The following is a 16,570-nucleotide window of genomic DNA, read 5'->3' as shown; positions in this document are numbered from 1 at the left end:
GGCTGTTTCAGGGCAGAGCAAACACTCTCTGTGTGAAGTCCCAAGCTAAGAGAAGCTGCTATTCATGGAAGAAACCTGAAAGAAGTTCAGATCTTGAGTGCAGAGTCTGAGAAGGGCTGGAAAGGGCTTAGCAGTAGGTGTGGAGGAACCAGAGGGAATTTTTTCCAGAATCATAAGGCTTTTCTGAGGGCCAGGGCTGGAGGCAGAGACATTACCCAACCGGATTCGCATGGCTGCTCTGGGAAGGAAGAGTATGTGAAGGTCCTGGAGAAAATCAGATCGGAGAGGACGCTGTACAGTGGTCAGGCAGAAGGTGGTGGCTTGGGCTAGAGTGGTAGCTGGCTAGGGCTGAGGAGAGTGGGCAGGTCTAATGTGTTTTCTGAGGTAGAGTTAATGGGATTTGTGATTGAGTGGTAGATGGAGACATCAAGGAGAACCGCAAGTTTTAAACAAATGGACTTCTACCCCGTTTGCTCAACAAACATTTACAAAGTGCAATAAACACTCTGAAACAATAGGTTTCATTTACTGCCAGGTAGATGTTATTTTAGCTTCATTTCACAAACAAAACTGACATCTAGAAAGACTTAGTGACTTGTCCCAAGTCATAGTGCTAATAAGGGTCAGGGATGGGATTTGAACCCGGGGCTGCATAGCTTTTAGACATGCTCATTCTACTTCATCAGAGATCTAACTATCACCTAGGTGCTTGTTAAAAACTGAGAATCCTGAACCCACCTCGGATCTTGGAACTCAGAATCTCTGAGATAATGAACCCAGCATTCGGTATTTTAAACAAGGGCTCTAGGTGACTCTGATGCTCACTAAAATCTGGGAATCACTATCGCCAGGCAGCTTCTCACTGTCCTAACTAGAGAAACATCCTTCCATGGTCCCTCTGAGCCTTTCCCAGTGACCCTAAGGTTTCTGGAGGCAGAGTGAGAAAATCAGATCTAGGCCTCAGTAGCAAGATGGTACCACTTAATCGTTTTACTGTGAAGTAACTTAGTTCCCATCCTAAAAGCTCCATTGGGGTAAACGGGGTCACGGATCCAGTACTCAAGGGCATTGCTCTGAGGTAGGTCAGTCCTGCTGGCCAGACAGAGGCAATGTGGAGTGGATGGGGGCTCAATCAGGGGTGGAGATGAGATGCCATGAGACAGAAGCCCAGATCCCATACCCAACCCCGGTACCTCTGCCTCCCAGATTCGTTCTCCAGTCCTAGGCCACAGAAGGAGTCTTACAGATCTTTTGTACAAGGCTCCCATTGCAGAGCCGGAAAGCCTGAGGCCTAGAGAGTGGGCTGCTTGCCCTACAGTCCCCTCTGCCCCGGGGTGCTGGTTGGAACAGGGTAACGTTTCAGCAGGTGGCCTAGCAGCAACACCTCCGAGCTGAAGCCCCGCTGGTCGTGAGGCGGATCTGTGAAGCCGACACTCCTGTTTGCGCAGCATCTGTGCCAGGCTAGGCCTCGCCCTGGACAAACACAGCCTGCCGGGCGGCAGGCACCGAGCTCCTTTGTTCTTGGGCCTGAAAACAGAGGCAGCAGGGCCAGCAGGTATCAGAAGGCCCTCTCTGACCGGATGTTGGCACCATGGTTCCCACGGGAATGCTTCCTGATCAAGAGGCCGACAGGCTGAAGGGCATCTGGGTATTGGCGACAGCAGCCTATGTCAGGAAGGTGACCACCTGGCAGCACAGGGCACATGAGAGGGGGCAGGTGGCGGGACGGGGCCTGAAAGCCAGACCAGATAAGGACTGGAACACCTTCATCTCTTCAGGGCTGGGTAGACAAAAGGTGCTAAACTTCTTATCTTGCCAGGCTGAGGAGGTGCCAAGGAACCCAGGGAGCAGGCTTTGATTTGGAATGAAAGGCAATCACCCAGGTCTGAGGTCAAGGCACCCCGCTCCGAGCCCACTTGAGTCTTGGAGGAAGTTTATGTAGAAGCAAGAGCTTGGGCTCTGGCATCGGAGAGACCCAACACCAAATCCTTGCTGGGGGATGGGGCCTGGAGTGGGCAGGGCCTTTCAGAGGGGAAGGGAGAGGGAAAGAGAGATAGAAACATCAATGATGAGAGAGATCGAGCCTGCAACCCAGGCATACCCTGCAGGGGCCAGACATGGCAGGGATCTCCCTTTTCCATGTCCAGCACGGAAAGAGAGATGAACGAACGGATTCTAAATGGAGGTGGCCAGGGATTGAGAAATAATAGAAATAAATAGAGAAGACACAGAGATAGATTTAAAGCTGGGAGCTGGGTGGGCCGCCATCCTGTCTGCTGGAAAAGCAGGAAGAAGAGGACAACTTGATCCCTCCCAGAGCATTTATTTTATACCCCCAATACCAGGAAGTAACACCAAAACTTAGGGTCAAAGGAGCTTATTTGCATTCTTAAGTAGGCCTTAGCATTCCTGGTGCTTGTCTGGATTTACATATCTAGACCCGCCTCTGCACCTCTGCTGACTCCTAGGCTTGATATGAAGGCCAAGCTGATTACACTTTCTGCCATCTTGGGGAAATGTGTGTCTGAGCCTCGGCTCTGCCAGTTATCTTGGACTCAGCTGACAATTTAAGGAAGATGCCTGTGTGCCTTCTCAGGCGGCCCTCTACAATGTGCCCTTAACCAGAATCTAACCAGGGAACTTCAGTCCACAGGTTGATGCTCTGTTTATCCACTGTGCCAATCTGGCGAGGGCCAGCTGGGGGACTTAGGATAAGAAGCCGAACCTTTCTGAGTCCAAATGGGATGATGATCACACCTCCCTTGCAGGGTCATTGTAAAGCTCTGGCCACACGGCCAGGAGTGCTGTGGGTGCCTGATAAACAGTCTTACGACAATTAATGCCCCGTCCCCAGCGCCATGCTGGAAACACTGTCAGCTTAGGGACCGCTAAAGGAATGTGTGTGAACTGAATAGGGGCTCAATGCCCCTGTGGCTGTGATCAACTTCAGATTCTCCGTTAAAAAGATAATAAATATGTGCCCCCGAGTTTGTGGGTTGGGATTGTTGCAAGAAATACAAACAAAGTGAGAGAAGAGAGCTTTGGAGCAATAAAGCGATAGTGGGATTGGTTCGGTGAGAGTTTTAGGGGCTTTGGTAGAGGATCGAGGTAAAGGCCAGGAGACCAGTGAAGAGGCCACAGCCAGAGTTGATGGTAACAGGGCTTGGGGTGTGTGTAGCACAGTGGTTTGAGCAATGGCATGGGTGGTCATTTTTAGGAGAAGGAAAGAGGGAGGAACAATTTGGTTGGCGGGAGGAGGGTGCTGAGGACGGAGGCTGTCACTTTGGACTGGCTGTTTGGGCGACCTGTCATACATCTGAATGAGTTCCGTGAGCCGACAGCTGGCTTCACCACTCCCATCTCCTCCACCGAACCCCTCCTTGCCCTCTAAGCAGCCTCAGTGGCTCATCTCTCCTCAGGGCCTTTGCACTGGTTGTTCCCTCTGCCTGGTTGCTCTTCTTCCAGCTCTTAGAGAGCTGTCTCCTTTGAGAATGAAGGTCTCTGCTTACAGGTTACCTCCCTGACCCTTTTGGTCTTCTCCCTCTTCCCCACACCATTGCTGTCTAGCCTGTGGCACTGTTTTATTTTCCTTATACTCTTCAGCAGTAGGTGAGATTATGCTATTTAGTCATTTGGTTACATGCGTCGTGTCTCTCTCCCTTTCTAGAATGTAAGCTTCCTGAGGGCAGGGGCTTGTCTCATTTACCACTGAATCCCCAGTGTAGTGCCAGTGCTCTGTATGAAGCAGCATCTCAACAACAATTCTCTAAATCAGTGGTTCTCAACCTCTCTCACGCCGCGACCCTTTAATACAGTTCCTCATGTTGTGGTGACCCCCAACCATAAAATTATTTTCGTAGCTACTTCATAACTGTAATTTTGCTACTGTTAATGAATCTTAATGTAAATATCTATAGAGCCTAAAACCATCAGAAAACAGATATTTACGATTCATAACAGTAGCAAAATTACAGTTATGAAGTAGCAACAAAAATAATTTTATGGTTGGGGGTCACCACAACACGAGGAACTGTATTAAAGGTCGCATCGTTAGGAAGGTTGAGAACCACTGCTCTGAAAGAATCAGTAAGTACAGTGAATCTGTGCTATCCATGCTGCTACTACCTCTTACTCCCTCTTCCCAAGCCTGTGGTAGACGTGGCTCATAGGTCTCAGTTCTGGCTTCCCCTGGGGAAGGGTGGAGAAGAAATGGAAGCGTTTTGACTGAACAGCTCTGTGATCTTAAGTGGAGGTGCTCTAAACACCTCCCAGCATGACAGTGCTTGTCAATCCATCAGAGCTGGTGCATGAAATGTCACGGACCTGCCATCCCCATAGTCACTGCGGCACAGTGGGCAAAGGTACCTTGCCTGCTACTCGTGTGACCTCGTGTGAGGCTTTTAAAGCTCTTTGGGCTCAGTTTCCTCATCCGATGTCCCCCAAGATGTGGGGGCATCTTTCCACCCTCTTTTATGAAAGGTCTAGAGCTGGATGCCATGTGCAGACATGCCAAATCCCCCAGACAGGGCCTCAGATCCTTTCTTTCTCTTGTGTCACAACCTCTCCTGCACTTCTCTCTCTCTCTTCTTCCCCTGCTTCCTCACCAGTCCTAGAAGGCAAGGCCGGAAGCACCTTTGGCACCTGGTCCAACAAAATCCTCATGTTCAGCCGAGGAAACTGAGCTTGGAGAAGGACAGCCAATGGCGCCAGAAATCCAACAATGATTAGTTGTCCACACCCAGCGCTTTGGCAGCAGCCATGTCTCTCCCTGGGGCCTGGGCACTTGCTTCAGCACCTCTTCTCCAGGATGGGGAGGGGGCGGGGGGGTTGCTGAAGCTTCCTTCTACTCAGACACATTCCCAAGCTCCAGGGGGCTGGCAGCCTGGCCTCCCTCCAGGCCCTGGGCAGTTGGCAGGAGAAGGATGCCCTGTGGATTCCTGGCTTCTTCCCCCAACTTCCGAGCCACCCATTCAAAGCAGGTGGGAAAGGTGCAGGCTCCGTTCTCCACAGTTGCTTTCGGAAATTGCCTCGGGTTGTTTGGGCCAGCTCTCATGGCTCTTAGCTTTACCAAAGACAATGAATGCCCTGTTGGCCGCTGCTCCCCTTCATCATCATCTTCTGATCCTACCTGGTTCACCCCCTTCGTTCTCTGGATGCTGTTCTGCAGCCAGTACCCTCTCTGACAAGGGCTTGGTTCTGGCTTCCCCCGGGGAAGGGTGGAGGAGGAAATGGATGAGTATTGACGAAGCCTCTCTGTGATCTTAAGTGGAGGTGCCTTAGACACCTCCCGGAGGGAGGTGGGGAGCTCCGCTTGCCTTTGAGCCTGCCGGTGCAGAGCCCTTGTTTGCAAACCGTCTTTTTCTGGTGGAGAAGCCGCACTTCCTTTTCTGGGAGCTATTTGGGGAAACACTAATGTTTGCAGGAACAGAGAGCCAGCTCCCTGCTCAGGAGGACAGTGGGGTGCAGGAGTGCTAATTAAAGGCTAGTGTCCGTAGACAGTGGGGAAAGTTAAAAAAAAAAAAAATGGAAAAGACTGGGGCTTTCATGTTTAATTAGAAAGGAGGAAATAGCAAGGACTAGGAGATTTTTAGGGAGACAGACATTTGACTCGATACTCAACACTTCAGCCCATTTATTGAACAGTTACTCTGTGCTCTGGGCCACAAGCATAGACAGGCACGGCCCTGCTGAGGAGGGGGTCCAGGGCAGAGGTCATGAAAGGCAGACTGGGAGCTGCAACTGAGAGGGCAGGGTGGGACTCCACTGTGGGGCAGGGTGGAGTTATCCTCCATTCTGTAACTGAACCCTAGCCCTCACCCAACCAATCAGGGTTAGCCGAGGCAGTGACATCACCACTGACTGGAGTAAAACCCCTGAACTGGGTGAAATTTGCTCTCTCTTCCGCCATGCTGCCGGTGTGAGTGGGACAGAGCCCATGCTAGCATGGAAAAGGCTCTTTTGTTTATTGCATCGGACTCGGCTCCCTGGTGGTCCTTGGGGATCACGAAGTCTGGGCGTAACACAACCAAGCTGAGGCTGGAGATGAAGAGGAATTGGCCAGGACTGATGGCAGAAGGCGAAGGCTGAGCCACGGGGCCCTCAGCCCTAGACACACAATAGAATTACCTGAGGAGTTTTTTTAAATGAAGGGTGCCCACTTCCTCCTCCTCCCCCCTCCCAGATCCTGGTCTGAGATGGAGTGTTAGGGGCAGAAATGGAATAGTAGGGACTAGCTATTATTGTTAAGAAATATTAACCGAATTGGAGAACATTATGCTGAATAAAATAAGCCAGTCAATGAAAGAAAAACACCACATGATCTCACTCATTTATGGATAATAAGGAACATTATAAACTGATGAACAAAAAGATACAGAGACAGTAAAAGAAACAGACTATCAAATTACAGTAGGGAGGGTAGGGAGATCTGGGGGAGATAAGAGATCAACCGAAGAACTTGTATACATGCATATAAGCATAACCGATGGACGGAAAAACTCTGGGGAAGGAGGGCATGCATGGGATTGGGGGTGCGGTGGGGATTGGTAAGGTATGTACACATATAATACCTTAATTTAAAAAAATGAGAAAAAAAGAAAAAGAAATATTAACCATGCTCTGCTAACTGTGATGGTTCTTTATGATTAGAGAAAGCACTTTCTAACCTGGCTGAGAGCTGTACGCCTCGGGACACAGGAGCCAATATCAGAATGCAGTCCTTCCTCCTTCTCTGAGAACAGCCTGTCATTAGGGAGAGATTAAACAGTCTAGTCCTAAAGGTGCCCTGAGGCACCCGCCCTCTGCAAACCCCCCTTCCCCAACCCACTCTGCCTATAACCTATAACCATTATACCTTGCCTACTTCCCCATGCCTGTCATTCTTACTTTCCATTGTACTCTTTGTCCCTCTACCCAACATCAGCAGCTGGCTGATGGGGAGGGGCAGAGCAGATTTTTGTGGATGACCTGCTGCTCTCCCATACTGCCAGCATTATTGGAATAAGCACTCATATATGATTCAACCCTGTCTCTGCTTCATTGGCTCAGGTAGTGACAGGCAGCCAGGACCTCATTGGTTGTCCAGTTTTCGGAATCTGGCCACTGATGTATTTTAAAAGCTCCCCAGGTGGGTCTAAAGTCAGGGGTCCATAGGGAGAACCGCCAGATCATAAATTCTGCACTGGGGGGACAATTCAGGGGTCACTGGCAAGATCAACAGGGCCATATTGCCCAGGGCTCCACCAGCCCAGGTAAGGAGTTTGGAATCCAGCCCTACGGACATAGGAAGCCTCATTTGGGTTTTAAGGTTTCCAGCAGAGGGAAAGTCAGTCACATTTGCTTTTTAAAACAATGCCTTTTAGCCCGGCTGTTGTGGCTCAGTGGTTGAGCATCGACACATGAACCAGGAGGTCAGATTCGATTCCTGGTCAGGTCGTAGGCTTGATCCTCAGTAGGGGGTGTGTGGGAGGTGGCCCATTGGTGATTCTGTGTCATCATTGATGTTTCTGTCTCTCTCTCCCTCTCCCTTCCTCTCTGAAATCTCTCTATATATACTTAAAATGCCTTCTAGTCTTGCACTTCTCCTCCTCCCTTCCCCATCCTCACCTCATGTGGAAGTTTCCCTACTCCGGACCACCAGCGTCAATGGGACCTGCTCTCCTTCCCTCCGCAGACCTAGAGGCCTTTGCCAGGCCCTGCTGCAGGTCTCAGGAGGGAAAGGTTCATTGGGATGCCCCGCCCCTCCTCCTCGCCGTCCCTATTCCCAGCGTCTGCCCAGGTACTGGCTCTGGCCAACTTCTTCCTGGGCTTCTTTCCCAGCCCAGCCAGACGTAGCACCTGATCCGCCCCCGTGTTCCAGCAGGCAAAGTACAAGAGAGGCGTTTTCTTCTCCCTGATTTCTGAAGCTACCCTCTGGAGTCAGGCCTACCTGCGCTTTCCTTTTCAGAATGCATTTTGTCAGACCTGCTGGGTCACTCCTGCTGCTCGGAGTCCTTGCTGCACCCCCTGCTCCCAGGTGGAAGGAGTGAAAGAAATAAGGGCTCCAGAGCCAGACCGGCCTGGGTTGGAAACCTGACCCCACCTCTCATTAGCTGTGTGACCATCAGCAATTCACTTCATTGGAGTCTCCATCCCCTCATTTGTAAAATAACGACACCAGTCTCAGCAGACAGTTCTCAGGATAAAATGAGGGAAATGTGTAAAAGTCTGAACAGAGTACCCAGCACATAGTAGGACTTCAATAAATAGTACTACCACTTACTATTATAACTTAATGTTAATTATTATTACTAGTGCTGGGTGCACTGCTAAATTACAGAATTTCTTGGAGCTTTCGTGTCCTCTTCTGTAGACTAAGGAGAAGATGTGATGCCCAGCTTGTGGAGTTGCTATGAATGCAGCACGCAGGCAGCTTTTTATTAGATCTGAAGGCTACTCGTGGGCTGAGAAAATGCTGAAGACCTAACAGGCCCTTCAGTCCTACTGACTTCGGCTCATTATGGATGTTTCCCACCACTGCTGGCTGTTGGATTGACAGGGGCCTTTCAAATGGCATCAGGATAAACCCCAAAAGTTGCAGTAGCATCACCGTCGTCTGGCACACAGTTTACACACACAGAGCAAAAACCCAGGATTTGCATCATATTCAAATGTTCTAAGACTGATCCTCCCAGAGACAAATCATCAATGATCGTGACTATAGGGTAGAAGCCAGCTCTGGTTTATGTATTTTCCCCTTCCTTCCTTCTTTCTTTCTTTCTTTCTTTCCTTCCTTCCTTCCTTCTTTCTTTCTTTCCTTCCTTCCTTCCTTCCTTCCTTCCTTCCTTCCTTCCTTCCTTCCTTCCTTCCTTTGCTGAGCAGAAATTAAATGAGGTGAAAGGTCTAGTAGATGGAATTTGACCAGAGTGCCCAGAAATGGCCAAATCTTAGCCTCCAGTCATCCCTCTTTCCATAAAGTTTCCAAGGCTGGAAGGATAAAAACAAGTGAGAAACCGAAGGGCCAGTTTATTATTAGCTGGGAGAGGACACGCTTTCCCAAGGAAGGCCTCTCGGTGAGCAGTACCTCCTACAGCCTCACACCCCGGACAGAGCCTCCCCAAGAGCTACTGGACCAAGGGAGGAGCCCTTCCAAGTGCCCTGGCTCTGGGAGAAAACAGGAGAGGAGAAGATGCTGGCCCCCAGAAAGCCCAGGCCGTGTCACTGACCCAGAGGCACAGGTGAAGGACGCAGAAGAAGGGCCACAGGAATGCAGGTGGGTTGTCACATGCCGTGACCCTGTCCCTGTCTGTACCTTGGAAACTGGCCAAGTAAATCAGCATCCTTGGAAGTTGGGGGATTTGAGGGATCAAGAAAAAGGCCTGGAGGGGAATGTTCTCCACATCCCACTGGATACAAGAGCAAGATAGGTATGATCTGTGCCTTCATGGAGCTTCTGGTCTATAGGGGAAAGCATTACTGATGAGATTAAATTATTCGAATGGCATGAGTGCTGTGCAGAAGTGTACAATGTTATAAAGCAGCTTCAGGAGATCTGACAAGGCTCTACTCAGGATATGCCATGTTAAGACTGACCTACCCAGGTAAGGCAGCCTGGGAGACTGGCCTACCGAGGTAAGGCAGATAGGGAAGGGGCAGAGCAGGAAGAGGCACAGTAATGAATGAGATACCCTTTGTGATATTGTCTCACAAAATTGCAGAACCCAGAAAGTACTCTGAACTGCGCTGAAATGTTGTACTCCCCAGGCTAGACCCTCAGGCCTTTGTCAGTGCCCCTGGGGGGGCGGGGGGAGGGACCAGCTACACCCATGACCCTTTCCCATGCTCCTGACCCCATCTACCCACTGGCTCCTGGATGTTTCTGTTCGGGTGTCCTTCAGGCACCTCCAAATCCAAGATGTCCAAAATTATAAGCATCTCCCTACCACTCCCAACCCCACCACTTCCTCCTCCGAATTCTGTATCTCATTGAAGGACTTCCATCCACCAGGTGCCCACACCAGAAACCTGAGTGACTGTCTGCATATCCTGCCCTTCCTTCATGCATCCTATTGGCTGTCACTCATGACAGATTTCAGTTACCAAACCTTTTCGTGTTCTCTAGTCATTCACATCCTCCTGTACATCTTAGCTGCTGCCTCAGTATAAGTTAGTCCTCCCTGTCTTGCCTGCTGGATTGCAATTGTCTTTTAACTGGTCCCTGAACTCTTAACCACTATGTTATTCTGTTAAATTACCGTTTGTGATTGAGTGAGGTGCCCCTGCCAGCCACCCGCCCTTGGTACAGAGATGAAGAGTGTGGACTCTGCATCAATTAGTTTGGGTTTAAGTCCTCTCACACATCAGTGTGACTTTGAGCATGCCATATAACCTTTCTAAGTTTCAGTTTCCTCACCTGGAGAACCGAGATAAACAGCACCTGGGTAATAGAAAATGGAGATAAAACAACACACTGCTGTTTCTGTCACATCCAACATACTTCCCTCCCTTTCATCCTTCCTATGGGTGACCCGCTTCTCCTCAACTCCCCATGGAGGGGCTGCCAATCACTGAGCCTGCTCCCTATCACAGGGGTGGGCATTGGCCCAGGTCAGGCCAATCAGAGCCTTCTCCCGGGAGCTGGACTGAGGAGACAGCCCAGGGACTGGAGGCAGCTCCTGCTGAGCCAAAGGAGAAGCATCCTCTAGACAGGATCCAGACCACAGCAAGTCCTGGTCCTGTCCCAACCCATCCCAGTGCCTGGCTGTCCATCGTTTTCTTCAACAACTCCTTCCTTCCTTCCTTCCTTCCTTCCTTCCTTCCTTCCTTCCTTCCTTCCTTCCTTCCTTCCTTCCTTCTTTCCTTCCTTCCTTCCTTCCTTCCTTCCTTCTTCCTTTCTTTCTTTCTTTCTTTCTTTCTTTCTTTCCTCTTTCATTCCTCTCTCTCTCTCTCTCTCTCTCTCTCTCTCTCTCTCTCTCTCTCTCTCTCTCTCTCTCTCTCTCTCTCAAGTTAGGGCCTGTTTTTTATCCTACATCCTACAAATCCACATCATGGCCCTGTTGCCATGATGAACTGGGGCTTTCAGTTCCAAGAATGTTAGCTCTCAGAATGATGACTGCCCGCTCCCACCTCCAGCCCCACAGCCCCACAGCCCCTCCCCCCACAGTCATCCCAGAAGCCAAGTCTGCCGGGAAGTGAGGCTCAGTGGGGGCCATTCAGTGGAGCATGGGCATCCAATGGACGGCAAGTCACATGAAGGCAAGGATTGCTGACTGGTGACCACCTCTCCCCATGGGCCTGCACAGTGTCTGGCACTTGGTAGGTTCTCAAACATCTGCTTACTGTTGATGATGTTCAGAGTCTGCAGATATAACCACTTGCTGTTCTTACAGAGGTTTGGCACTAACCAACAACCCCCCTTGGCCTGTGGTTATTACAGGTGCCAGAGTCATCCCTCCGACAGGATCAGTCCTGGGCTCCAGCTCTCAATCTGTCATCCCAGGAATTCCCCAAGCTCCAATGCTATTGCTCTAAATGTCTGTTATTCTTGTCTCTTCAGGATCTCCTCAATCCCCCCATTTTCCCAGTCTAGTCATATGATCCCAGTGAACCCTTCAGTCAGTGGACCCCACACGATGGCCCCTGGGATGACCATGAGCCTAGGGGGAGACCATGCAGCTGCCTTCATTTCCCAGGGCTGTAATGCTGTGACTTGGGGCTTCCTGGTGGCCAGCCTCCTCCAATACCAGGACAGTCCATCTGCATGACAGAGAATGAGACCGAGAAGAAAGGCAGAAGGCAACAAGAGACCTGAGATCTCATTTGGGTTCCTCTATCCAGTTTGCTTCTGGGACTAACTCCCTCTAGGGGAATAGCAGATTCGTTTCTTAATGTTAACACCCTTTTGTTGGGCTCCTAGTGCATGAAACAAGGTAAGACACCGTCATTGTCTTTGAGGGAGTCGTTGTGCTGTGATAGGCATATGCATGTGTGTGGATACACACACACACACACACACACACACACACACACACACACAGTGGATAATGAAGGAAGCACAAAAGCAAGAAGTCACTGTTATGTGGGCCAGGCTGGGTCGCAGCTCAACAAAGACCGCACGGAGGTGGTGACTCCCAGAGGGGTCTTGAAACGCCCCTGGTGGGAGTGATCCTCAATGGGTCTACTCTTTAAAGTAAAAGCTAGGCGGCTGAGCTGGAAATCCTTTGTGGACTTGCTTCTAAGGCTACGCCTTTGTTCCAGGAGCACGCTGCTGAGCTGGAGGCCTTCACCGCCGCGGGGCCTCCCACCACAGGCCTCCCATTGTGTCCTGCCATTTCCTCCGGAAGTTCTCACGTTGGAAGGCCGCCCTGACCTACCTCCTCAGGTTGCTCAAATGGCCCAGTTATCTGTGTGGGATCCCGGATTGTCTTGAACTGAATAGATGGGCGACGGGGGACGGGGTGCCGTCTAGAGGAGAAAGTGCCAGGGAGTCCAGCCATCCACAGGCTGTTAACTGGAGCTGGCGGCCCACAAAGGATCCCTTTGTTGTGCCAGGAGGTGTTGTCACAAGAGCTTGGCCACCACTCACGGAGCACATCCAGAAACTGTTGTCGTGAAAGGGCTGGCAAGGGAGCGCTGTCTGGTGGCCTGGAACGGATTCTGATCTTGAGGAGACTGGGAGGGGGAACACCTATCAGGCTTCCCGGCACCACCTGCCGCTGGAGCTGGCTCTCCCAGGGGCAGGGAGCAAGGAGCTGGGCCTGAAACTCCACAGTGAGAGCACAGGGAACAGAGCTTCGGAGCTGTGGTCAGCTAGCTCCCTCTCTGAAAAGATCCCACGTTCTCCTACTTCCATCCTATATCTCCTTGTTGTAGCAACCATTGTAGCTCTTCCCCTATGATCTGGCCTTAAATCATATCCACACTGACCACCGCAGAATATTAGAAGTCTAAATACTCTGGATAGGAAATGGACCTGAATTGCCACCTTTATCTTTCACATGACCCTAAAATGTATCTTTCAAACTTGAACACTTTGAAGAGTCCAAAGAGGTGCGATTAGAAGGTTTTCTGGGACAGCTGGCAGAGGACTGTGGCCTCCTCAGGAAAACACAGTCATTTGGGCTCCCTTGGCCTGTGGTTATGTACTCCCCCAAACAAAAGGTCACGACCAAAGGACGATGCCTTGAGACAGATTGTTGGAGGAGATCTCCAACAAGCTGGTCCAGTTTCTTGTGTGCTTCATGTCTCTCACTCCATGTTTCATAGCAGAATGTTCTGAATTAACAATGGCAAGCTTGCCTTAGACCTCCATCCAGACTTCTCTGAGGATTACATAGCCAAGAACATAATTTGGATGCATTCCTTGGGTAACTATTCTTCCACTGATTTTTTTTTTTTTTTTAATCACAAAAGGCTATTAAGCATAGAACAAGAAGGTAGGCTTGTACGTGTGAGATCTGGCAATCCTAGTGTGGGTGAGGACATAAAGCAACAGAAACTCTGGCATGCTGCTGACACAAGGGGAAATGCAAAATGAATGTAAAGAGCCCCATGCCCTCTGCCCAGGAATTCCACTTCCGGGTGTACACCCTTGTGAAACGCTTATGCGTGTGCAAAAGGTTACCTGAACAAAAGTGTGTGAAGCAACGTTGTCTAAAAAAAGTACGTGATAATAACCTAAAGGTCCATCAACAGAGTCATGGGTTTTAAAAAGTGATGATAAAATCAAACGATCCCATTAAAAAAAAAATAGGCAGAGAATCAGAATAGTCATTTTTCCAAAGAAGACACACAGATGGCCAACAGGTACACGGGAAAAACACTTAACATCACAAATCATCAGGGAAATGCAAATCAAACCGCAATGAGTTATCACTTCACACCTGTTAGAATGGCCGTAGTCAAAAAGACAAGCGATAACAGGTGTTGGCGAGGATGTGGAGAAAGGGAACCCTTGTGTGCCGTTGGTGGGAATGTAAATCGGTGCAGCCATATGGAAAACAGCATGGAGGTTCCTGAAATAATTAAAAATAGAACTGCCAGCCTGGTCATCGTGGCTCAGTGGTTGAGCATTGCCCTCTAAACCAGGAGGTCATGGTTCAATTCCCTGTCAAGGCACATGCCCAGATTGCAGGCTGGATCCTCAGTATGAAGCATGCAGGAGGCAGCCGATCCATGATTCTCTCTCATCATAGATGTTTCTATCTCTCTCTCTTCCTCTCCCTTCCTCTCTTAAATTAATAAAAATATTGACTTAAAAATTTTTTTAAAAAAAAATAGAACTGCCATATGACCCAGCAAGTCCACTGCTGGGTATGTCTCTGAAAGAAACTTAATCACTATCTCAAAATGGTATTTACACCCTCATGTTTATGGCAGCATTTTTTTAATTTTTTTTTTTTTTTTTTACAATAGCCAAGACATGGGAACAACCTAAATGTCCATCTACAAATGAACAAATAAATAAAATATGGCACATGTATACAACTGGATATTACTCAGCCATAAAAAAGGCTGCGTGAAGGCGGCGACCCCCAGGGGGGTCTTGAAACGCCATTGGTGGGAGTGACCCTCAGTGGGTCTACTCTTTAAAGTAGAAGGCTAGGCGGCTGAGTTGGAAGTTCTTTGTGGACTTACTTCTAAGGCCACCCACAGCTGTTAACTGGATACCTTGGTTACGGGGGGCGGCCGCCTTCTCCCACCACAGATTTCAGCCATTTGCAACAACATGGATGGATCTTAAAGGCATGATGCTAAGTGAAATAGGCCAGACAGACAAAGACAAATACCATATAATCTAACTCACATGGGGACTCTAAGGGGGGCAGCGGGGGGGAACATACCTGAATTCACAGATCCAGAGAACAAATTGGTTGGTATCAGAAGATAGAGCGGGGAGGTTGGGGGGAGGGGAGGAGAAGGTGAGTGAAATGGGTGAAGGCAATCAAAAGATACAAACTTCTCATTATAAGATAAATAATCCTGGGGGTGTAATGTACAGTATGATTACTACAGCTAGCAATACTATGTAGTATATTTGAAAGTTGCTGAGAGTTCTTAAAAGTTCTCATCACAAGATTTGTAACTATGTGTGGTGATGGGTGTTAAGTAAATTGTAATCATTTCACTATATATATATATATATATATATATATATATATATATATATATATATCAAAGCATTATGTTGTACACATAAAACTAATACTGTGCTGCATGTCAATTATATCCCAATAAAAATAAAAAAAATAAAAAGTGATCATGCATAAACTGGAGATCTGTGTCAACACAGATAAATGTCAAAGGCAATTTTGAGAGGCAAAGTTGCAAAAGGATTCCTTTTCCCTGACACTGTCTATAAGAGGCTCTAAATGTGGAGTCAGATACTATGCACCGTTTATAGATCTTTGTATATGTGGTGAATGTATATAAACATGCATGAACATGATAAGCACCAAATTCAGGACAGCGGCCTGCAGGGAGAGAGGTGAGGGGATTGAGAGGATCAGGAAGGGAATTCAGAGACTTCAACCGTGTAATATTTCATTTATTAAGCTGGATGGTGGGTAAGCAAGACTCATTCTAGGCTTTTGACTGAGACAAGGCCGCGTTCCAATGCCAGTCCAGTACCTAACTTCAGTTTCCTTAGACACAATTCCCAACCTCTCAGTGTACCCATTTCCTTTTCTGTAATGGGATCCCGAAGTGCCCACCACATAGGGTGGCTGGGGAAATCCTTTCATGATTTTTTTTAAAGAATTTACAGTGTTCCCTACATAAAGGCGCCATCTTGGCTCTTCCTGGCAGCAAGTGCTTCAGAAATGGGAACTGGACTGAATGGGTACCCTTGCCAATACCCTTGGCCTAGGGTACAGCAGGGCCTGTGTAATGTGGCCATTTGCAAAGACACCCTGGCCATGGACACTGATCAACAAATCTCTCCTTGTCTCCCTCCCTCCTCCCTGTCCTCCTCCTGCTCACTCACAGGACTAGAGAGGTGGATGCCACAGGCACACCAGCGCCCAATGACAAAGCTGGGATTCTAAGCCAGGTGTCTCAAAGGCAATGCTTTTCCCAACTAAGCCGGGATTCCACAACCATAGTCACCTTAGAAACCACCTGGGGATCTTTCAAAACCAACAAAGCCTTAGCCCCCCGCCCTGGGACTCTCGGGACACCAGGACCACAGGGCTCCCTGGGCCCAGTTCCTGTGAGCTCTGCCCCTCACGCTCACCACCCCGCACTCCTCGTCCAAGTGACCTTGTGGTGCTGGAACTGCCAGCCAGCCCAGCTCCCCCTCAGCCAAGGCCTTCCTAACAGCAGAGTTTACACCTTTCATCTCAGTGACCCCGACCTGCAGCACAGTCTCTGGCACGCTTTCAGAAGAGGGTACCCTGTATGACGGAAGAACTGAGCCAGAGAGGAGGACATTTCAGGGAGGAGGCAGACTTGGCCTTCCCCACACTGGAGGTGTCGACAGAAAGGGCTGCCCCCCAGGCACTGCGCTCCTCCCTGCAAGAAGAGTTCCCAACGAGGTCGCGGCTGGCACTTCCGAAAGAGCTACTGCATCCGCTCAGATCCTATCTGTGCGTCT

Source organism: Pipistrellus hanaki, assembly GCF_964339955.1.
Source record: "Pipistrellus hanaki genome assembly, chromosome: 2".
In the NCBI taxonomy this organism is placed as follows: domain Eukaryota; kingdom Metazoa; phylum Chordata; class Mammalia; order Chiroptera; family Vespertilionidae; genus Pipistrellus; species Pipistrellus hanaki.
This window is presented reverse-complemented; position numbering follows the sequence as displayed.